This window comes from Symphalangus syndactylus, chromosome 13, assembly GCF_028878055.3.
Source record: "Symphalangus syndactylus isolate Jambi chromosome 13, NHGRI_mSymSyn1-v2.1_pri, whole genome shotgun sequence".
NCBI lineage: Eukaryota > Metazoa > Chordata > Mammalia > Primates > Hylobatidae > Symphalangus > Symphalangus syndactylus.
In genome coordinates this window covers 24,614,736-24,639,283 of record NC_072435.2, presented here as the reverse complement: position 1 = coordinate 24,639,283, position 24,548 = coordinate 24,614,736, and the positions used below count along the sequence as shown (strand labels likewise).

The 24,548-nt window shown below is 48.3% G+C and overlaps 1 pseudogene; it reads left to right on the top strand.

The window, feature by feature from the left end:
* Positions 1–1,168: 1,168 nt before the first annotated feature.
* LOC129460752 (large ribosomal subunit protein P1-like) lies at positions 1,169–24,548 on the top strand (annotated as a pseudogene).

Sequence of the window (24,548 nt, the reverse complement as noted above, 5' to 3'; positions counted from 1 at the left end):
GTTTTGTGAAAGAAAAGAAAGTGCTTCCTTTCAGAGGGTTACGGTTTGAGGAAAGCAACGTTGAAGTTGATGCTGATCTTGGTAATACATTTGCAGAGCGTGCTTATCATCAGACGTGGATGACGGTGGGGTTTTGTTTTCTATCTAAGACAGGATGTCTGTTCCCCAGGCTGGAGTGCAGTGGCACTTCCAACTTAGATCTCTTGGGCTCAAGTGGCCCTCTTTTTGGGACAGAGCCTCACTCTGTGGCCCTGGCTGGAGTGCAGTGGTAGGAACTTGGCTCACTGCAATCTCTGCCTCCTGGGTTCAAGCAATTCTCCTGCCTCAGCCTCCGGAGCAGCTGGGGTTACAGGCTGTGCCACCATGCCCGGCTAACTTTTGCATTTTTATTATTGATTTATTGATTTACTTTTGAGACAGCGCCAGGCTCTGTCACCCAGGCTATAGGGCAGTGGTGCCATCTCGGCTCACTGCAACCTCCACCTCCCACCTCAGCCTCCTGAATAACCGTCTCCAGGCATGCACCCCCACACCTGGCTCACTTTTGTATTTTTTGTACAGATGAGGTTTCACCATGTTGCCCAGGCTGGTCTCAGACCCCTGAGCTCAATTGATCCTCCCGCCTGGGCCTCCTAAACTGCTGTGATTAATGGTGTGAGCCACTGCGCCCTACTCTTACTTGTGTGTTTCTGCTCAAAGTTTATTGAGGAGCTTTTACATCCTGGCCTGTGGTCTATCCTGGAGAATGCTTGTGTGTGTGACAATGTATATTCTTCAACATTTTAGATTCCATTTGGATGCTCCCATCCGGACTGTGTGCCCCTGTCCTGGAACTCAAGTGAACACTAGGCTCAATGTCCATTGCTGTTCTCATGAATTCCAGGCCAGTTATCTTGGTTAAAGATAAGGTATGTGGGCTGGGCCTGGTGGCTCATGCCTGTAATCCCAGCACTTTGGGAGACCGAGGTGGGAGGATTACGAGGTCAGGAGTTCGAGACAAGCCTGACCAACACGGTGAAACCCATCTCTACTAAAAATACAAAAATAGGCTGGGCGTGGTGGCTGCACCAGTAACCTCAGCTACTTGGGGGGCTGAGACAGGAGAATTGCTTGAACCCAGGAAGTGAAGGTTGTAGTGAACTGAGATCGCGCCACTGCACTCCAGCCTGGGTGACAGAGCGAGACTTCATCTCAAAAAATAAAAAATAAAAAGGTAAGTGTAGTGGGCATTGCTTTTTCTCTTTGTAGATAATACTCAGGAGGACTGCCTCTTGATGAACAAAACAAGGCTAACCTGCTGAGCCTTTGAAGCAAGGAACTGGAGATGGTCCTTTTAGGGGTTTATATTCTGGATTCCAGAAAACATGCAAATAGGGCCAATAAATGCACCTTTATTTTTGTGTCCGTTTTAACCTGGGCAAGGAAAATTTCAACAAGAAACCCAGAGTGCTGGAGCAGGAAGATCTCAGGCTGTGACTCTGCAAAGGGAAGCCCTTTCTGTTGTCTGAAAGAAAAGAAAGTGCCTCTCTTTGGAGTGTTACGGTTTGAGAAAAGCAGCGTTGAAGTTGATGCTGATTTCAGTAATGCATTGGCAGAGCATGCTTATCAGACTTGGACGATGGCGGGGTTCTGTTTTGGTTTTGCTTTTTTATTCTAAGACAGGGTCCGTGTTGCCCATGCTGGAGTGTGGTGGCACATCCAACCTAGGTCTCTTGAATTTAAATGGTCCTTTTTGGGGGCCAGAGTCCCTCTCTGTCACCGAGGCTGAAGTGCAGTGATCCCATCTTGGCTCACTACAACCTCCGCCTCCCGGGTTCAAGCAATTCTCCTGCTTCAGCCTCCCAAGTAGCTGAGATTTACAGGTGCCCATCCCCACACCTGGATAATATTTGGGTTTTATTTATTTATTTTTAAGATGGATTCTCACTGTCACCCAGGCTGTAGTTCAGTGGCTTGATCTCGGCTTACTGCAATGTATGCCACCCAGGTTCAAGTGATTCTTCTGCCCCAGACTCCTGAATAGCTGGAATTACAGGCACCTGCCACTACACCTGGCTACTTTTTGAATTTTTTTTTTTTTTTTTTTTTTTTTAAGTAAAGATGGGCTTTCACCATGTTAGCCAGGCTGGTCTCAAACCCCTGACCTCAAGTCAGCCGCTTGCCTCAGCCTCCCAAAGTGCTGAAAATACAGGCATGAGCCACGGTGCCTGGCCATCAACACCTCTTACTTTATGGAAATTTTTCTGGCACTGGTATAGAACCTCATGTGGGGTCAGGTGGAGTTGAAGGGACCTCAGTGTCCCTTGCAGATGGGATGAGCAAGAGCACGGAGGTGGAGTGCATGGGCTTCAGTGTCTATTGGGGAAATGAAGCTGAAATCTTGGGTGCATGACCAGGAGATAAATGCATGAGACGGGGGTCTCACTATGCCACCCAGGCTAAAGTGGGCTTAGATCCTCCTGCCTCTGCCCCTCCCCAGTCCTTGGTAGATGGGACTACATGTGAATATTAACCCATGCACAGGCAAGAAGAAAGTAAGGACTGTTCTTTGGTTCACACCCTGCCCCCAGGTAAAAACATGTATTTTAGATAAACAATGTATTTGAGATGTCCTTGAACAACAAATGATTTGCTGTTTAGGTGTGGGCATCTTTTTTTTTTCCCTAACTTTAAATATGGGACTAGTACAGGTACGGTGGCTCATGCCTGTAATTCCAGCACTTTGGGAGGCTGAGACAGGAAGATCACCTGAGGTCAGTTGTTCGAGACCAGCCTGGCCAACGTGGTGAAACCTCGTCTGTACCAAAAATAAAAAAAATTAGTGAGACGTGGTCTTGGTGCACGCCTGTGATCCCAGCTACTCGGGTGGATGAGGCAGGAGAATTGCTTAAGGCTGGGAGGCTGAGCTTTCAGTGAGCTGAGATCAAGCCTCTGCACTCCAGCCTGGGCAACAGAATGAGACTCAGTCCCAAAAAAGTAAAAAATCAGCCAGGTGCAGTGACACACACTTATAATCCCAGCACTTTGGGAGGCCGAGACGGGAGGATCACCTGAGGTCAAGTTCAAGACCAGTACGGCCAAAATGGCAAAGCTTCGTCTCTACTAAAAATATAAAAATTAGCTGGGTGCAGTGGTGCACATCTGTAATTCCAGCTACTCAGGAGGCTGAGGTAGGAGAATCGCTTGAACCCAGGAGGAGGAGATTTCAGTGAGCTGAAATCACGCCATGGCATTCCAGCCTGGGCCACAGGGCAAGATTCCATCTCAAAAATAAATAAATAATAAAAATGAAATTAAATAAATAGATAAGAATAAATAGATAATTACGAGACCATCATGAATTTGGATGTCACCTTTGTGCAGGGGGCAGGGTAATCTCTGTCATTCCAATTTTTTTATGTGCACTGCCAAAGCAAGCACTCATGTGTAGGAATTATTCTTCTTGTGAGCATATAATATATGGAACTTTGAGACAGGGTCTCAAAAATATATAATGTATATTTTATCATATATTCTTTGTATATAAAATATCATATACACACAAAATACTGTTCTAAATACAGAGAATACTCTGATATCAACTTGGGTACTTTTTCTTTCTGCATGTGTGTGTGTGTGTGTGTGTGTGTGTGTGTGTTTGTTTGGTTGGTTATTTTTGAGACAAGGTCTGGCTCTGTCACCCAGGCTGGAGTGTAGTGGTACATTCTCAGCTCACTGCAACCTCCACCTCCCACCTAAGCCTGCTGCATTAGTGTCTACAGGCATGCACCACCACACCCAGCTCACTTTTGTATTTTTTGTAGACATGGGGTTACACCATGTTGCCGGGGCTGGTCTCAAACTCCTGAGCTCCGGTGATTCTCCCGTCTTGGCCTCCTAAAGTGCTGGGATTAGAGGTGTGAGCCACCGTGCCCCATCAGTACTTGTGTATTTAGGTTCAAATTTTGACGAGTTTTTGTTTTTTTTTTTTTTTGAGACGGAGTTTTGCTCTTGTTGCCCCAGCTGGAGTGCAATGGCACGATCTTGGCTCACCGCAACCTCCGCCTCCCGGGTTCAAGCGATTCTCCTGCCTCAGCCCCCCGAGAAGCTGGGATTACAGGCACGTACCACCACGCCCGGCTAATTTTGTATTTTTAGTAGAGATGAGGTTTCTCCATGTTAGTCAGGCTGGTCTCGAACTCCCAACCTCAGGTGATCCGCCCACCTCGGCCTCCCAAAGTGCTGGGATTACAGGCGTGAGCCACTGCGCCCGGCTTGACGAGTTTTTATGACCAAGCCTGTGGTCTATCCTGGAGAATGTTTGACAATGTATATTCTTCAACATCATAAACTCAATTTTGGGTGTGCGCATCGGGACTGTGTGTCCCTGTACTGGAACCTGAGTGAACACTTGACTCATAATCCATTGCTCTTCTCTAGAAATTCAGCCCAATTCTCTTGGTTAAAGATCAGGTATGTGTAGTGGGCATTGCTTTTTCTTTCCAGAGACAAAACTCAGGAGGGTTGCCCCTTGATGAACAAGGCTAACCTGCTGATTCTTTGAAGCAAGGAACTGGAGATGGTCGGTCCTTTTAGGGGTTTATATTCTGGATTCCAGAAAACATGCAAACAGGGCCAATAAATGCATCTTTATGTTTGTGTCCATTTTAACTTGATCTAGGAAAATTCCAACAAAAAATCCACTGGAGCAAGAAGATCTCAGGCTGTGACCATCTCGAGGAAAGAAGCACTTTCTGTTTTGCGAAAGAAAAGAAAGTGCTTCCTTTCAGAGGGTTACGGTTTGAGGAAAGCAACGTTGAAGTTGACGCTGATCTTGGTAATACATTTGCAGAGCATGCTTATCATCAGACATGGATGATGGTGGGGTTTTGTTTTCGTTTTATTTTTTATCTAAGACAAGGTATCTGTTGCCCAGGCTGGAGTGCGGTGGCACTTCTAACCTAGATCTCTTGGGTTCAAGTGGCCCTCTTTTGGGGATAGAGTCTTGCTCTGTGGCCCTGGCTGGGGTGCAGTGGCAGGAATTCAGCTCACTGCAACCTCTGCCTCCTGGGTTCAAGCAATTCTCCTGCCTCAGCCTCTCGAGCAGCTGGGGTTACAGGCATGTGCCACCACGCCTGGTTAATTTTTGCATTTTTATTATTGATTGATTGATTGATTTTTGAAACAGAGTCTGGCTCTGTCACCCAGGCTGTCGGGCAGTGGTACGATCTTGGCTCACTGCAACCTCCACCTCCCACCTCAGCGTCCTGAATACCTATTTACAGGCAGGCACAACCACACCTTGCTAACTTTTGTATTTTTGTACAGAGGAAGTTTTACCGTGTTGCCCAGCCTGGTCTCGGACCCCTGAGCTCAAGTGATCCCCTCACCTGGGCCTCCTAAATTGCTGTGGTTAATGGTGTGAGCCACCGAGCCCCACCCTTACTTGTGTGTTTCTGCTCAAATTTTATAAAGGAGCTTTTATGGCCTCGCCTGTGGTCTGTCCTGGAGGATGTTTGTGTGTGTGACAATGTATACTCTTCAACATCTCAGATTCCATTTTGGATGCCTCCATGGGGACTGTGTGTCCCTGTGCTGGAACCCAAGTGAACACTTGGCTCAGAATTCATTTGCTGTTCTCTAGAAATCCAGCCTAATTCTCTTGTGCAAATATAATGTATATCTAGTAGGCATTGCTTTTTCTTTCTGGAGACAAAACACAGGAGGGTTGCCCCTTGATGAACAAGGCTAACCTGCTGATCCTTTGAAGCAAGGAACTGGAGATGGTCCTTTTAGGGATTTATGCTCTGGATTCCAGAAAACATGCAAACAGGGCCAATAAATGCATCTTTATTTTTGTGTCCATTTTGACCTGGTCAAGGAAGATTCCAACAAAAAATCCACGGTGCCAGAGCAAGAAGATCTCAGGCTGTGACCCTCTACAGGGAGGCGCTTTCTGTTGTCTGAAAGAAAGGAAAGTGCATTCTTTTAGAGTGTTACTGTTTGAGAGAAGCAACGTTGAAGTTGATGCTGATTTTGGTAATATATTTGCAGAGCGTGCTTATCATCAGACTTAGATGATGTTGGGTTCTGTTTTTGCTTTGTTTTTTTTCCCAAGACTGTGTCTTTGTTGCCCAGGCTGGAGTGCGATGGCACTTCCAATCTAGATCTCTTGGGCTCAAGACGTCTTTTTAAATTTTTCTTTCTCAAGAGAGAGTCTGGCGGTGACACCCAGGCTGGAGTGCAGTGGTGCAATATCAGCTCACTGCAGCCTTCCCTTCCTTTCCCCGGTTCAAGTGATTCTTTCACCTCAGCCTCCCGAGTAGCTGGGATTACAGGTGTGGGCTACCACGCCCGGCTAATTTTTGTATTTTTAGCAGAGACAGGGTTTCACCATGTTGGTGAGGCTGGTCTCAACTCCTGTCCTCAAATGATCCACCTCCCTGGCCTCCCAAGTGCTGGGATTACAGGCGTGAGCCACCGCGCCCGGTCTCAAGTGTTCCTCTTGAGTCAGCCTACCAAGTTTTGGGACTACATGGGGCGTGCCACTACACTTGGCTAAGTTTTTAATTTTTGATAGGAAGGGGGTCTGTCTTGTCCAGGATGGTCTCAACTCCTGAGCTCAAGGGATCCTAAAGGTGTGAACCGCCTTGTCCTGATGACCCATTTCAAACATAGCTGACATGGCCAGGCATCATGGGGCACACAGTCCCAGCTACTGCAGAGGCTGGGGTGGGAGGGTCCTTTGATTTCCAGGCTATACCATGCGCTGATCACACCTTTGATCCCGAGTAGCTGGGATTACAGGCGGCCACCGCCACGCCAGCTAATTTTTATTTATTTATTTATTTTTTGAGACGGTGTTTCCCTCTTGTGGCCTAGAATGGACTGCAATGGCACAATCTCAGATCACTGCAACCTCCACCTCCCTGGTTCAAGCGATTCTCCTGCATCAGCCTCCTGAGCAGCTGGGATTACAGGCATGCGTCACCACGCCCGGCTAATTCTTTGTATTTTTAGTAGAGATGGGATTTCTCCATGTTGGTCAGGCTGGTCTTGAACTCCCAACCTCAGGTGACCCACCCACCTCGGCCTCCCAAAGTGCTGGGATTACAGGCATAAGCCATTGCACCCGGCCCATTTCATTTATTTTTATGTGTGCTGCCGAAGCAAGCATTTATGTGTAGGAATTGTTCTTCCTGTGAGCATATGTTGGCCAGCCTGGACCACATACCAAAATCCCGTCTCTTTAAAAACACAGATTACATGGCACCTGGCACCTGGTTCCAGAGACTTCATTTGGGTTGGTCATTTGAAACACTAGCCTCCCATCAATTTAGTGTAATCAATCCAAATCATGTGTCCTTCATGAAGAGGCTAAGAAAGCCTCCACATCTATCCAGTCTATTTTGTAATCCCCAACGGATGTCAATATTAATAAAACTTTTTTTTCCTATTCATTTGTGTCTTTAGTTTTTCTTCCCCAACAATTTGCCATCATTTCTCAGAATAGACCTGCTTTCTCTGCAGGAAAGGTGTAATTGATTCAACCCTTACCCACTAATGCCAACCCCAGTGAGTTCTTTTGACTACAGCTGCACTGTTTATCCTATTTTCTGTGGGTAATGATTCCAAGGTACCATCCCACCGGGCAAAACCTCGCATCTAAGTGTCAGTTTCTTGATAAGATGTGAAATGTTTGCTGGAGCTAATATAAGAAACTATTGTAGACAAGATGAATCTCAGTGGCAGTGATAAATGTCGCACGAGACAAAACCACAGATACTTTCTTTTTTTTTTTTTTTAGACAGAGTTTCACTCTTGTTGCCCAGGCTGGAGTACAGTGGCATGATCTCGGCTCACTGCAACCTCCGCTTCCTGGGTTCAAGTGATTCTCCTGCATCAGCCTCCCGAGTAGCTGGGATTACAGGCATGCGCCACCACGCCCAGGTAATTTTGTATTTTTAGTAGAGACAGGGTTTCACCATGTTGGTCAGGCTGGCCTTGAACTCCTGACCTCAGATGATCCTCCCACCTCGGCCTCCCAAAGTGCTGGGATTACAGGCATGAGCCACTGCGCCCGGCCAACCACAGATACTTTCACAAATGCCTTTAAGACCTTAGAAGGGGCTCCCTAGTAACAGATGGGATGCTCAGCAGCTCTTGTTGTTGCCATAGTGAGTGATGCCTGTTCGTCCAGCCCTCGACACCTTTTACTCCATGGAAATTATGCCTGCACTGGTTTACAGAACCTCCCTTGACTTGGGTTGAGGTAGAGCTGAAGGGGACCTCAGTGTCCCTTGCAGGTGGGATGTGCACTGCTTAGCAAGAGCACGGAGGTGGAGTGCATGGGCTTTGAGTTTTTCTTGGGAAAATGAAGCTGAAATGTCGGGTGCATGACCACATCATAAATGCACACTTGATTTAATTTTTCTATTTTATTTTTATTTATTTATTTTGAGATGGAGCCTCGCTCTGTTGCCCAGGCTGGAGTGCGTTGGCCTGATCTCGGCTCACTGCAACCTCCACCTCCCGGGTTGAAGCAATTATTGTGCCTCAGCCTCCCAGGTAGCTGGGATTACACGCATGCTTCCACGCCTGGCCAATTTTTGTATTTTTAGTTGAGACGGGGTTTCACCATGTTGGCCAGGCTGGTTTCGAACTCCTGACCTCAAGTGATCCGCCCGCCTCGGCCTCTCAAAGTCCTGAGATTACAGGCGTAAGCCACCTTGACCAGCCTAATTTTTCTATTTTAGAGACAGTAGTCTAGCTATGCCACCCGGGCTAAACTAGGCTTTAGAGATCCTCCTGCCTCTGTCCCTCCACAGTCTCTGGTAGTTTGGACTACAAATGAATATTAGCATATTTGCACTCTAGTTTGGAAGATTTTTATCACCCCAAAGAAGCTTATACCCGGGCCGGGCGCAACGGCTCACGCTTGTAATCCCAGCACTTTGAGAGGCCGAGGCAGGCGGATCACAAGGTCAGGAGATCGAGACCACGGTGAAACCCCGTCTCTACTAAAAATACAAAAAAAATTAGCCGGGCGTGGTGGCGGGCGCCTGTGGTCGCAGCTACTCGGAGAGGCTGAGGCAGGAGAATGGCGTGAACCCGGGAGGCGGAGCTTGCAGTGAGCCGAGATTGCGCCACTGCACTCCAGCCTGGGCGACAGAGCGAGACTCTGTCTCAAAAAAAAAAAAAAAAAGCTTATACCCAATTGCCTTCAGTACCCACCCCCCTCTTCCACTCAGACCCTGGCAACTACTCCACATCTCTCTAGCTCTGGATTTGCCTCTTGTGGGCATTTCATAAAAACCAGTCTTGAATGGGTACCCTGTTGTGACCACTTTTAATATAATGGATTGATCCTGGTTGTCTGCAGTGTGAATCTTACCACTGAAGGGTGGTCCCTGGAGGGAAGCAGGAGGCTGGGAGAACTGGGCAGAACATCCTTTGGGAATGGAGTGGGGCAGGCAGACCCTGATGTCTGGGAAGCTCACAAGGGTGGAAGACCCCATCTTCTCCCTGAGAACTGCAAGGTGACCTTCCTGGGGCACTGGAAGGAGTGAAGGCCTCTGGACTGGGAACACCAGGGCACGGCACCGGTGCAGGCAGGATGAGCCGAGGAGAAAGGAGTGCCAGGCATTGCTCTCTGGGGACAGTTTGGGTTTGATCTGGACGGAGTCTGTGTCTTCTGGTAGAGAGGGCCCCTGGGATTTTTGCTCTGCTCCTGGCTGTCTTTCAGTCATGGAATCTGATGACGAAGGCTCCCACTCTGGGCCACTTCATTTGGTTTCTGGAGCCCAGTGGTCCTTTCTGCCTGGTCTCAGGATCTTTTGGGGAAATTTGGGACCTGGCAGGGCATCTGCACAATCCATAGAAATCCCTGAGAGTCACTTCCCTTTGCTGACATCTCCGTGTTCCTACCCATTGCCTTCCAAAAAAGACCCTTATCTGAATTGCCAAAGGGGGCTTCCCAGAGCAGAGAAACCCGGTTAAATTTGTATTTCAGATCAACAGCATATCTATAATCTACTTGAACAAGAAATGATTTGCTGTTTAAATGTGAGAAATTTTTTCCCCTAATTTTAAATATGGAACCCATCATGAATTTGGCTGTCACCTTTGTGCAGGGGCCATGGGAATCTATCATTCCATTGTTTAATGTGTGCTGCCAAAGCAAGCACTTAAGTGTGGGAATTATTCTTCACGTGAGAATACAATATATGGAACTTTATTACTTTTTTATTTCATAATTGAGATTTTATTGGTTGAAGATCAGTACAGATATTTCAATTTGTACACAATTCTTAACATACGTACCGAAAATCTAAAAAGCCATGTATTGTAAATCGTTTTGTTTTTTTGAGACGGAGTTTCACTCTTGTTGCCCAGGCTGGAGTGCAATGACGCAATCTCGGCTCACCGCAACCTCCGCCTCCCGGGTTCAAGCAATTCATTCTCCTGCCTCAGCCTCCCAAGTAGCTGGGATTACAGGCGAATGCCACCATGCCTGGCTAATTTTTTTTTTTTTTTCTTTCTAAGTAGAGACAGGGCTTCTCCCTGTTGGTCAGGCTGGTCTCGAATTCCCGACCTCAGGCGATCTGCCTGCCTCGGCCTCCCAAAGTGCTGAGATTACAGGCGTGAGCCACCGCACCGGCCATGGATTGTAATTCTTCTACAAAGCTTTTCCGGCAACTTTCCAGCTTAAAATTTGGAAGGACATTTTCCTTAAGAGGCTATCAAGTACCAGTATCTTCACATGTTGATCAGCTGTTACAGACGTCCCTCCAACTCACAACTGAATAGCATGTACACTACATATTCAGATTTTTCATCTTTCGCAGCACAGAAACAAACTTATTTGGAAAACAGAACTACCACAATCAAAGATGTTACAGAGTCCACGCAATTCTAACAGGGAACGCCATGATCAAGGAGTGGTTTTCTTTAGAAAACAATTCTAAAATACAGCATGAGAATAGAAGTAATTTAAAATGTTCAAGACATTAAATGCAGAGCTGATTCCATATTGCCATTTAATATGCTTTGTATTATAGGATATAAAAATGAACCCTGGCCGGGTGCATTGGCTCACGCCTGTAATCCCAGCACTCTGGGAGGCCGAGGTGGGCAGATTGCCTGAGGTCAGGAGTTCAAGACAAGCCTGGCCAACATGGTGAAACCCCGTCCCTACTAAAAATATGAAAATTAGCCGGGCATGGTGGTGAGCGCCTGTAATCCCAGCTACTCCGGATGCTGAGGCATGAGAATCGCTTGAACCCGGGAGGCAGAAATTGCAGTGAACCGAAATCACGCCACTGCCCTCCAGCCTGGGCGACAAGAACAAGACTCTGTTTCAAAAAAATAAATAAATAAAAAGTTTCTAGAACTACTAAAAAACGTGTATTTACAAAATAGTTGATAAAAAGATTCCTCTGGATTGTACAAGAAGGGAGACAGGGAGCACTGATGAGACGTGGTATATGGTGAATCAGACTGGGCATCAGAGGCTGGGCCTCCTCAGTTTTCATTTCCCCATTTTCTGCAGCTAAATCTTTAGTTTCTTGGTTAGCCACATCGGCCCGTTTTCCCTTTGCTCCCCTTTGCCCTTCTGTTCACACTTTTTTGTCTGAAGATGTATCCTTCGCTGCTGCCTTTTTTGGCTTCATTTCCACTTTTTTTTTTTTTTTTTTTTTTTGAGGCGTAGTCTCACCCTGTTGCTCAGGCTGGAGTGCAATGGCGTGATCTCAGCTCACAGCAACTTCTGCCTTCCGGTTCAAGCGATTCTCTTGCCTCAGCCTCCCGAGTAGCTGGGATTATAGGCATGCACTGCCATGCCCGGCTTATTTTTGTATTTTTAGTAGAGACGGAGGTTTCACCATGTGGGCCAGGCTGGTCTCGAACTCCCGACCTCAGGTGATCCGCCCGCCTCAGCCTCCCAAAGTGTTGTGATTACAAGCGTGAGCCACCGCACCTGGCCTCGCTTCCACTTTTCAGGAGCAGGTTTAGCCGACGACCGCGCGATGTCCTCGTGGGCTCTTCCTTGGCGGCCCCTTCGGCGGAACTGACCTTCCTCTTGGGCATCCTGGCGGCAGAGAGGGCGCATGCCGGCTGTCTGCGGGCCGCGGCTGCCTAGAGCCTTCGCGAAGCTGGGCTGCCTGGCTGCTGCGGCTCCTCCCGCCCCCCGAGCTGCTGAGACCCACAGCGGGGGCAGTGGGAGAACCGAATGGAACCCGAAACTTCCTTATTTTGAGACAGGATGTGGCTCTGTCACCCAGGCTGGAGTGCAGTGGCGTGATCTTGGCTCACTGCAACGTCTGCCTCCAGTGATCCTTCCACCCCAACCTCCCAAGTAGCTGAGATTACAGGCGCGCATGCCACTATGCCTGGCTAATTTTTGTACTCTTTGTAGAGATGGGGGTCTCGCTATGTTGCCCACGCTGGTCTTGAACTCCTGGGCTCAAATGATCCTCCTGGCCTGGCTGGTTGTAACGCCAGCAGTTTGGGAGGCCACGGTTGGCAGGATGGATTAGCTAGCAACAAACATTCCAGGCAGAGAATGGTGCTCTCTCAACTCTCAGTCAGCAAGGGGCTAGTATATATTGAAGGGGCTCAGGGCATGTCACCCCAAAGTCATCACCTCAGCATATGGATTATTTCGACCTGGAAGCCCGTGGGAAAAAGCAGATGCATCTGACCTCCCCCTTCCTTTTTTTTTGTTTTTTTTTTTCTGACCTCCCCCTTCCTACGTAAAAGTAGATCGTAAAATTTATCATGAGAAAAATGCCCTTCCTGCGTCAGGAAGAGAAGAATGTTCCTATGAGCGGATACTAGGAGTCCATATGCTAAACCACTCAGCTATTAACCTGTATCTTCCTTAAATTCCCCACTGTTTCCTGATCACTTCCCCTAGCCCAAGCCCCTTTGTCTTGTCACATCGCCACAATTTATCATCCTTTTTTTTTTTTTTTTTTTTTTGAGGTGAAGTTTAGCTCTTGTTGCCCAGGCTAGAGTGCAATGGCGCAATCTTGGCTCACTGCAACCTCCGCCTCCCAGGTTCAAGCGATTCTCCTGCCTCAGCCTCCCAAGTAGCTGGGGTTACAGGCTCCCACCACCACCTTCGGCTGATTTTTTGTATTTTTAGTAGAGACAGGGTTTTGCCACGTTGGCCAGGCTGGTCTTGAACTCCTGATCTCTGGTGATCTGCCCGCCTCAGCTTCCCAAAGTGCTGGGATTACAGATGTGAGCCACCATGCCCGGCCATCGTTCTCCTTTTTGTTTTGTTCTGGTTGTTGTTGTTGTTTGAGACCGTCTGGCTTTGTCACCCAAACTGGAGTGCAGTGGCGCCATCTCAGCTCACTGCAACCTCTGCCTCCCAGGTTCACGCAATTCTCACACCTCAACCTCCCAAGTAGCTGGAACCACAGGCATGTGCCACCACGCCCAGCTAGTTACAGGGTTTTCCTATGCTCTGCAGGGCTGGAGTGCGGTGGCACAATCATAGCTCACTGCAGTCTTCAACTGCTGGGCTCAAGCAATCCTCCCTCCTCAGCCTCTTAAACTGCTGGGATTACAGGTGGTAGCCATCATGCCCTGCCCCAAAGAAGTCTTTAGGCTTCCGCTAGGAACGGTGGCTCAGGCCCGTAAACTCAGCACTTTGGGAGGCTGAGGTGGGAGGATCGTTTGAGCCCAGGAGTCGAAGGCTGCAATCAGCTATGACTGCACCACAGCACTCCAGTCTGGGCAACAAAGTGAGACCCTGTCTCAAAAAATAACACCGTAGGCCCAGCACGGTGGCTCCTGCCTGTAATCCCAGCACTTTGGGAGGCCAAGGCAGGCAGATCACTTGAGGTCCGGAGTTCAAAACCAGCATGACCAACATGGTGAAAGCCCGTCTCTACTAAAAATACACAAATTAGCCAGGCGTGGTGGCAGATACCTGTAATCCCAGCTACTGGGGAGACTGAGGGAGGATAATTGCTTGAACCCGGGAGGCGGAGGTTGCAGTGAGCCAAAATCGCACCAGTGCACTCCAGCCTGGTTGACAGAGCAAGACCCTGTCTCAAAAAGAAAAGAAAAGAAAAAGAATACACTGGAAGGTACCCAGAGAGGCCAGTGTGGACATGTACAGCGAGCACGTAAGACTCTGGTTAGGGACAGGCGCAGTGGCTCACGCCTGTAATCCTAGCACTCTGGGAGGCCGAGGCGGGCGGATTACCTGAGGTCAGGCGTTCGAGACCAGCCTGGCCAACATGGTGAAACCCCATCTGTACTAGCAAATACAAAAATTAGCTGGGCTCAGTGGCGCGTGCCCATAATCCCAGCTACGCCGGAGGCTGAGGGTGGAAAATCGCTTGAACCCGGGAGGCGGAGGTTGCACTGAGCCGAGATTGCGCCACTGCACTCCAGCCTGGGTGACAGAGCGAGATTGTCTCAAGAAAACTAACTAACTAACTAACTAAATAAATAAAGCTTGGTTACTAGCAGCATCGTGCCCTCTGCTGGCCGCGATGGAAAAGCACATCTCGAGCTACTGCTATTTATTGAGTTTTGGAAGCTTGGAATTTGGATTCCATTTTGAAGTTCAATTTGGATTTAGGTCAAATTTTCCACCAGAGGGTGGAGGGAGAAACGTGGTGGCAACCAAAGGAGAAGCAGTGGGACGCAGCCAAGTGTCTGCGCTGTGGACATTTTGGGAGGTGGAATCACACAGACTCTGAGTTTGTTTGTTGTTTTTTAAATTATTTTGACCAGGCGCGGTGGCTCATGCCTGTGATCCCAGCACTTTGAGAGACTGAGGCAGGAAGATCATCTGAGCTCATGAATTTGAGACCAGCCTGGGCAACATAGTGAGACCCTGTCTCTAAAAAATAAATAAATAGCCGGGTGCGCGGGCTCATGCCTGGAATCCCAGCACTTTGGGATGCCAAGGCAGGCAGATCACCTGAGGTCAGGAGTTCGAGACCAGCCTGACCAACATGGAGAACTCCCGTCTCTACTAAAAATACAAAATTAGCTGGACGTGGTGGGGCGTGCCTGTTATTCCAGCTACTCAGGAGGCTGAGGCAGGGGAAGCAGTTGCCCACGGGAGACAGAGGTTGCAGTAAGCCGAGCTCGCGCCACTGCACTCCAGCCTGGGCAACAAGAGCGAAACTCTGTCTCAAAAAATTAAATAAACAGGCCGGGCGCCGTGGCTCACGCCTGTAATCCCAGCACTTTGGGAGGCCGAGGAGGGCGGATCACGGGGTCAGGAGATCAAGACCATCCTGGCCAAAATGGTGAAACCCCGCCTCTACTAAAAATACAAAAACTTCGCCCTGTATGGCGGCGTGCGCCTGTAGTCCCAGCTACTCGGGAGGCTGAGGCAAGAGAATGGCTTGAACGTGGGAGGCAGAGGCTACAGTGAGCCAGGATCACACCACTGCAGTCCCGCCTGAGCAACAAGAGCAAAACTCCGTCTCAAAAAAACAAAAAACAAAAAAACAAAAAGAATCAAGTAAGTCCAAGCCACACTGATGACAGCCAATTTTTGTGAACCAAGGGAGTGTCAATTCAAGAATTAACATAGATTTTGACTTTTGCTATCTCCTATGTGCCAAGCAAGATATAGGCTCTGGGGAATCAGAAACAAAAGAGACTCACTTGTTGCTCTCACAATACTCAGTACTTACTGAGATAAGGACAAAGTAAAATGTCCTGTCTGGAATGCAGGGAAACCAGAACTTCAGGTCAGGGGACATTCCCATTGAATTGTATGGAGTTGAAGCTTAAAAACATTTTTTTTTTTTTTTACATCACAACATGGTTTATTATGTGATTTTTTTACAATACAGACAAAAAATACAGAAATGCAATATATGAATACAGCTAAATGCAGAATGGTGACTTTTTTCTCTTCAAGAGGCCATGATTCCCATTTCTAGTAAAATAAAGAGACTGCATACAGGTTGGTTATCACATTCACAATTTTGCCTAGAAATGATCTATAAATGCATTTTTCCCCCTGCTACCTACCATAAAGTGTAAAAAGGGAGTTAAAGCAAAGTTTCCTTGTTGGTTCCTACCATATGAAAGATGCTATATTCTATTTTAGCAGGGTCAATATATGGAAAATATCTAAATTAAATATTATTACAAAAATGAAGCAGTAATGAGATTCTGGCTAAAGAGGGCACTAAATGAGAATAATATATATTTAAAGAATCCAAAACAAACAAAAAGGTTGTTATAAAAAGCTCTAGGTGCACTGTAAGCATATAGGGTTTTTTTTCCATGTGTTTTTTTTTTAAACAATGGAAGTGTCGAAAAATAGGGTCAACTGTGTTAGACTAAATTACGTTATTGTATATGCTGCATTGAATGGAACTTTCGTATTATAATTATCATAGAGAAGCACAGTTTGCATCATATTATGGCAATTCATCCTCAGTGAAAACCTTCCAGAGTCCTTTTATTTTGGAATCTCCTGTAAACTATCAAACCACCAGAACATGATTGTACAACAGTAAAATGTTCTCTTGCATTAAACTGAAGAGACCTGTTTAATAAAAAAAGAAAAAATGTAGGAAAGGTACTTAGAGCTGTTACTTTCTTTTTTTTTTTTTTTTTTTGAGACGGAGTCTCGCTCTGTCACCCAGGCTGGAGTGCAGTGGCACAATCTCGGCTCACTGCAAGCTCCGCCTCCCGGGTTCACGCCATTCTCCTGCCTCAGCCTCTCCGAGTAGCTGGGACCACAGGCGCCCGCCACCACGCCCGGCTAATTTTTTTGTATTTTTAGTAGAGACGGGGTTTCACCGTGGTCTCGATCTCCTGACCTCGTGATCCGCCTGCCTCGGCCTCCCAAAGTGCTGGGACTACAAGCGTGAGCCACCGCGCCCGGCCAGAGCTGTTACTTTCTAAGTACACAACACCCGAGACAATTCGAGGCATCTTACTCTCCAAGAAGAACAACAACAAAAATAATTTTTGTCATGCTGTTAAATCCATCATTACGGATAAAACTGGTGCAAATTGGACAAATGAATCCAACAAACACTGATGTCCAAGCTGGCATATTGGCAACTAATACATAACTGGTGGTCAATACAGACTTTAAAAGCTCTTCCCTGGCCGGGCGCGGTGGCTCACGCTTGTAATCCCAGCACTTTAGGAGGCCGAGGCGGGCGGATCACGAGGTCAGGAGATCGAGACCATGGTGAAACCCCGTCTCTACTAAAAATACAAAAAAATTAGCCGGGCGTGGTGGCGGGTGCCTGTAGTCCCAGCTACTCGGAGAGGCTGAGGCAGGAGAATGGCGTGAACCCGGGAGGCGGAGCTTGCACTGAGCCGAGATTGCGCCACTGCACTCCAGCCTGGGCGACAGAGGAGACTCCGTCTCAAAAAAACAAACAAACAAACAAAAAACAAAAAACGTCAGTGATAATATTACTACCCACCACAGCAACAGGTAAGCTGTCCTTTATCTTTTTAACACGTTTCTTCATCATGTTTCTGGAAATTCATATATTTTAATTTTATGTTCTTGGATTACTTTCATTATCTGTTTTGTAAACTGTTGGCATTCCTCTGGTGTGAGTGTGTCTGCTTTGGCAATAAGTGGGATGATATTCACTTTTTCATGCAAATGTTTCATAAACTCAATATCCAATGGTTTAAGTCTCAACAGAAGGCAACGTCAAGTAGTTACAAACATGCACTACCCAATCCTGCCTGAAGGTGGGAGTCTTCAGTTATGTAATGGTCCTGTTATCAGGCATCTGACGTCTGTTCACTCGCGATTCTGCATTTAGGTAGTCCTCAAATTTACTATCAATGTAATCGATAACAGGCTGCCAGCAATTACTATTATCCACTGCATCTCCAAATCCTGGGGTATCAACTACTGTGAGCAGCAACCGAACACCACCTTCTTTGATTAAAACTTTGGATTGTAGGCCGGGCGCGGTGGCTCACGCTTGTAATCCCCGCACTTTGGGAGGCCGAGGCAGGCGGATCACGAGGTCAGGAGATCGAGACCACGGTGAAACTCCGTCTCTACTAAAAATACAAAAAATTAGCCGGGCGTGGTGGCGGGCGCCTGTAGTCCCAGCTACTCGGAGAGGCTGAGGCAGGAGAATGGCGTGAACCCGGGAGGCGGAGCTTGCAGTGAGCCGAGATCGCGCCACTGCACTCCAGCCTGGGTGACAGAGCGAGACTCCGTCTCAAAAAAAAAAAAAAAAAAAAAAAAAAACTTTGGATTGTTCCACCCAGGCTCAGGCGAGGCGAGTAGGAGGCCGGGGCTGCAGCTGGCACTGGCCATTGAGGAGCTTCTGCGCGACCACGCGATCGTGCCAGCCAGGAGCCGGCCGGTTGGCGCACAGCGCCTGCTCACGCCGTCTGGCCCTTGCTGCGCCCGGCCCCGCAATCCGGGAAGTCATAAAGCTCCTCCTGTAGCTTATGGGCGGCGGCTGCAGGGCCGAAGCCTCCGGACTCAGAAGGGCCAGCTCAGTGGAGGTTACATCCCGCCCAGCCGCCTGTGGCCACCCGTCCGCCTGTGGCCACCCTTGAAGCTTCAAATATTAACGAATGGGCTGGGCGCGGTGGCTCACGCCTGTAATCCCAGCACTTTGGGAGACCGAGGTGGGCGGATCACCTGAGGTCAGGAGTTCGAGACCAGCCTCAACATGGAGAAACCCCGTCTCTACTAAAAATCCAAAAAAAAAAAAATTAGCCGGTCATGGTGGTGCATGCCTGTAATCCCAGCTACTTGGGAGGCTGAGGCAGGAGAATTGCTTGAACCTGGGAGGCAGAGGTTGCGGTGAGCCGAGATCGCGCCATTGCACTCCAGCCTCGGCAACAAGAGCGAAACTCAGTCTCAAAAAACAAACAAACAAACAAAAATATTAACGAATGTATCTAAACTTCACTTTGCCTTTACTTTATGCATCCATCACATAGAGATCATGCAGCGGGCACCCACGATCGCTTTAACCATTGCTCGTTTGCATTGGATCAACTAGAAATCAACTCCGATGAGAGTGCTGGGTCTCAGAGGATGAACATCTCACCCCCTGCCATACAGAGAAGTAGAAAGGGTGGTATTCCAAATTCATGGCCAGACTCTAAGTCCCGGGTACTATACTTCGTGGTCTTTCAACTCTCAAAAAGTTGTGTTTTGTTTTTGTTTTTGTTTTTGAGATGGAGTTTCATTCTGTTGCCCAGGCTGGAGTGCAGTGGAGTGATCTCGGCTCACTGCAACCTCCGCCTCCCAGGTTCAAGCTGTTCTCCTGCCTCAGCCTGCCGAGTAGCTGAGATTACAGGCGCCCGCCACTACACTTGGCCAATGTTTTCCATTTTTAGTAGAAACGGGGTTTCACCATGTTGGCCAGGCTGATCTCGAACTCCTGACCTTGTGATTCGCCTAGCCTCAGCCTCCCAAAGTGCTGGGATTACAGGCGTGAGCCACCGCGCCCAGCTTCAAAAAGTTTGAAGCAGAGCTCAGAGGTCTTAACCATAGGCACATCTGAGGAGCATTTTTGAAACGGTTTCCAGCTTCCTCAATAGGAATGGAAGCCAAACTCTGAATGTATGACTCCTTTGAGGAAGTCGAGAGCTGTAAGGAAAGCCAGGAACAGGGGCAAGGGAGAGATGCATCCCGAATGATCCTGTGCCAATTCTTTCTGGAATCTTTGATGTGGTCTCAGCTGCCCTTTCTATACTTGACACAGTGACTGTGGCACCCACTGATCTAGCTGTGGTCTACAAGGAACGCCCAAAGGGAAGGGCACAGTGAGCAGGGGCATCGGCCTGAGTGACAAGGATTTGAGAGGGCAGGTTGGATGCAGGGAGAGGACTGGCCAAATGCCATGTGTCTGGACTTAGACTGCCTGGTTCAAATTGGACGTCACCCCTTTTGACTTCGTGATCTGGTACAAGTTAGATGAAAATGCGTTGCTCCTTTTCTAGTCTGTAAAATAATAATTAAATGTGCTCTAATAACTTTGAGACTATGCAGATGAAATGAAACAAGCTGCACAGATCACAGAGCTCAGAGCCTGGCCTTTAGGGAGTCCTCGTAAGAGTTCATGATGCCATGGTGTCTGTCATCATCCTCTTTATCCTCATCATCACCTTCATCATCTTTTTGTTGTTCGTAGGAAATAGTTTAGAGAAACTCATTCCCTGCTATCATTGGTGACATGTCTATGAATAGGACAACCAGTGGGGGAGGACGGCAAAATTTGGAATAAGATTTCTGAGACCCCCACCACAACCAAGAACACAAACTCCACAGTCTGCTGAGCTGACAGTTTGCACATTGGTCTCCTCCCTTCTCCACATTCTTGCGAAATGTGCTTCCCAGTCCAGTTAGCCAGGGTGAGAGCTGGGCCTGCAGACTCCAGAGATTATGTCCCCTCTGGGTTTCAGCGTTCCCATCAGTGAAATGGCTCAGCGATAAGAGACTTCGTGGTTGCTCTCCAACCTAAATACTCCCAATTAGTCAAGATTGTTTAAAAAATCAAGTCTTGGGCAGGCGCGGTGGTTCACACTTCTAATCCCAGCACTCTGGGATGCCAAGGTGGGCAGGTCACCTGAGATCAGGAGTTCAAGACCAGCCTGGCCAATGTGGTGAAACCCCATCTCTACTAAAAATACAAAAATTAGCTGGGTGTGGTGGCTGATGCCTGCCCTCCCAGCTACTAGGGATGCTGAGGCAGGAGAATCGCTTGAAACTAGGAGGCAGAGGTTGCAGTGAGCCGAGATCGTGCCATAGCACTCACTCCAGCCTGGGCAACAGAGCAAGACTCCCTCTTAATAATAAATAAAGGCTTAGGCCAGGCGCAGTGGCTCATGCCTATAATCCCAGCACTTTGGGAGGCTGAGGCGGGTGGATCACCTGAGGTGGGGAGTTCGAGACCAGCCTGACCAACATGGAGTAAACCCCGTTTCTACTAAAAATACAAAATTAGCCGGGCGTGGTGGCACATGCCTGTAATCCCAGCTACTCGGGAGGCTGAGGCAAGAGGATCGCTTGAACCCAGGATTACAGGCGTGAGCCACCGCACCCGGCTACTTCTGGGCAAACTTTTTTTTTTTTTTTTTTTTTTCTTTTTTCGCCCTCTCAACCCAGCTTTTTGGGCAACCTTTTTAAGAGACCTTGTCTCGGCCGGGCGCGGTGGCTCAAGCCTGTAATCCCAGCACTTTGGGAGGCCGAGGCGGGCGGATCACGAGGTCAGGAGATCGAGACCATCCTGGCTAACACGGTGAAACCCCATCTCTACTAAAAATACAAAAAATTAGCCGGGCGTGTTGGCGGGCACCTGTAGTCCCAGCTACTCAGGAGGCTGAGGCAGGAGAATGGCGTGAACCCGGGAGGCAGAGCTTGCAATGAGCCGAGATTGCGCCACTGCACTCCAGCCTGGGGGACAGAGCAAGACTCCGTCTCAAGAAAAAAAAAAGAGACCTTGTCTCCGCCGGGCATGGTGGCTCACGCCTGTAATCCCAACACTTTGGGATGCCAAGGCAGGCGGATCACGAGGTCAGGAGATTGAGACCATCCTGGATAACACGGTGAAACCCCGTCTGTACTAAAAGTAAAAATATTAGCCAGGCTTGGTGGCGGGCGCCTGTAGTCCCAGCTACTAGGGAGGCTGAGGCAGGAGAATGGTGTGAACCTGGGAGGCGGAGCTTGCAGCGAGCCAAGATCTAAGTACCAATGTTCTCCAGCCTGGGCGATGGAGCGAGGCTCCCTCTCAAAAAAAAAAAGAGACCTTGTTTCTTCAAAACACAAGAGCAAAAATTAGCCAGGCCTAGACTAGGGTGGGACAGATTGAGGCCCGGAAGTCACAGCTAGGGTGAGCTCAGATAGCACCACTGCACTCCTGCCTGCGCGACAGAGCAAGAGTCCCTGTCTGGGGGGCAGGGGGTGGGGGAGGGAGAATTCAGCTGCAAAGATGACACAGCAGCCCGCCATTAGCATTAGAACCCCAATAGAACCTCCTTCATTTTCCCATAGAAGTCCAAAAAACGCCCTTGTTTGTTAAGTTGATATATGTAAACCTTTTCTCCAGGCTGTGCCTTGAGGTTTGCATAACTGGGAACTCCTTCAAGCATCTGTAAATAAACCTTTTCACCTGTAGATCTCTCTATTTTCAGTTAATTTGCAGACCACCAACTATAGGACCCAGGTTGAAAGAGAAAACAATTTCTCTTCCCAGCATCCATTTAGGACGCTTTTCATTGCTTCCCAACTGGAGGCCTCGCCCTTTCACCCACCTGCCCTAGTCCTCAGCTGCCTCCAGTTCTGTCCACTTAAATACAGACTCCCGGTAGTAGAGAACTTTTTATTTATTATTATTATTATTATTTTTGACACAGAGTCTTACTCTGTTGTCCAGGCTGGAGTGCAGTGGCACAATCTCAGCTCCCTGCAGCCTCTGCCTCCTGGGTTCCAGCAATTCTCCTGCCTCAGCCTCCTGAGTAGCTGGGATTAGAGACACCCGCCACCATGCCCGGCTAATTTTTGTATTTTTAGTAGAGACGGGGGTTTCACCATGTTGGCCAGGTTGGTCTTGAACTCCTAACCTCAGGTGATCCTCGTACCTCGGCCTCCCAAAGTGCTGGGATTACAGGCGAGAGCCAATGTGTGCACGGCCCAGGTATTAAGGAATTCAATCTCTATTTCTCACCAATGAATTAGGCTCTGGAAGTTAGTAGATTTTAACAAATATTTGTTAAACTAAGTTCTTCTCAAAGGTCTTTAGGAATGCTCAGTAAAAGAGGACTCTGTAAACTAAAAACCAGTTCTGTTCCAGTAAATCCTCAACAGATGGAGAGAATGAGACTACGCCCCACCCCTTCCCCTTAGGGCTTCCACATTGATTAGAGGAGGAATTCTTTTAATGACTGACTGAGCTATCACTGCTCTCTGTCAGTAAAAACAGCAGCAAAAAAAATTTCTTGGCTGGGCGCAGTGGCTCACGCCTATAATCCCAGCACTTTGGGAGGCCGAGGTGGGCGGATCACCTAAGGTCAGGAGTTTGAGACCAGCCTGGCCAACACGGCGAAACCCCGTCTCTACTAAAGATACAAAAATTAGCCAGGCGTGGTGGCAGGTGCCTATTTGTTGTACCTGAGCGAGTTAGAAAAACGCCACATTTTGAGACGAATTAAGAGTCCTTTATTAGCCAGCGACCGAGAGACGGCTAACGCTTAAAATTCTCTCAGCCCCGAGGAAGGGGCTTAACTTTTATAACTTGGTTTAGGAAGGGGGTGCGTCTAGTTAAAACAATTTTACAGAAGTTAAATAGTCAAAAAAGTTAAAAGGATAAATGGTTACAGGAAAGTAAACAGTTCCAGGTGCAGGGGCTTTAAGAGAATTACAAGGTGATAGACGCAGGGCTTTGGGCGTTATCAATCCGAGGAATTCTTGGGGACTGCGGACTTAGCTTGCCACAGTATCTTATCAGTTAATTGCATTCTTGCATGTGCTGGGAGTCAGCTTGCACCAGTTAAGTCCTTGAGGAAGGGGCTGCCAGTGAAAGAGCCAAGATGGAGTCTGTCTGGCCCTCTTAGCTAAGGGAGAGTCAATTCAGGTGGAAACAAGGCTATGTGATTAAAGGAAAGGGAGAGTCTAAAAACAGGGTTAGTAAAAACCAGGTTGGGCATTACACTATAATCCCGGCTACTTGGGAGGCTGAGGCGGGAGAATCGCTTGAACCTGGAAGGTGGTGGTTGCAGTGAGCTGAGATCATGCCACTACACTGCAGCCTGGGCGACAGAGCGAGACAATGTCTCAAAAAAAAAATTTCTTGGCCAGGCGCTGTGGCTCATGCCTATAATCCTAGCACTTTGGGAGGCCCAGGCCGGCAGATCACTTGAGGTCAGGAGTTCGAAACCACTCTGGCCAACATGGTGAAACCTTGTCTCTACTAAAAATACGAAAAAGTTAGCTAGGCATGGTGGCAGACGCCTGTAATCCCAGGTCCTCGGGAGGCTGAGGCAGGAGAATCGCTTGGGCCCGGCAGGTGGAGGATGCAGTGAGCAGAGATCGCGCCACTCACTGCCCTCCAGCCTGGGCAACAGAGTGAGACTCTAACAACAACAAAAAAAAAAAAAAAGAAAAGAAAAAGAAAATTCTGACATCAAGCTCATTGAAATGTATTCTTCCCTTTCCTCAGCTGCTGCCAAGGTGCTCGGTCCTTCCGAGGAAGCTAAGGCCGCGTTGGGGTGAGGCCCTCACTTCATCCCGCGACTAGCACCGTGTCCGGCAGTGCCAGCCCCACACTCGCCCACGCCATGGACTCCGTCTCCGAGCTCGCCTGCATCTACTAGGCCCTCATTCTGCACGACGATGAGGTGACCGTCACGGAGGATGAGATCAATGCCCTCATTAAAGCAGCTGGTGCAAATGTTGAACCTTTTTGACCTGGCTCGTTTGCAAAGGCCTGGCCAATGTCAACATTGGGAACCTCATCTGCAGCGTAGAGGCTGGTGGAGCTGCTCCAGCTGAGGAGGAGAAAGTGGAAGCAAAGAAAGAAGAATCCGAGGAGGCTGATGATGACATGCACGTCGGTCTTTTTGACTAA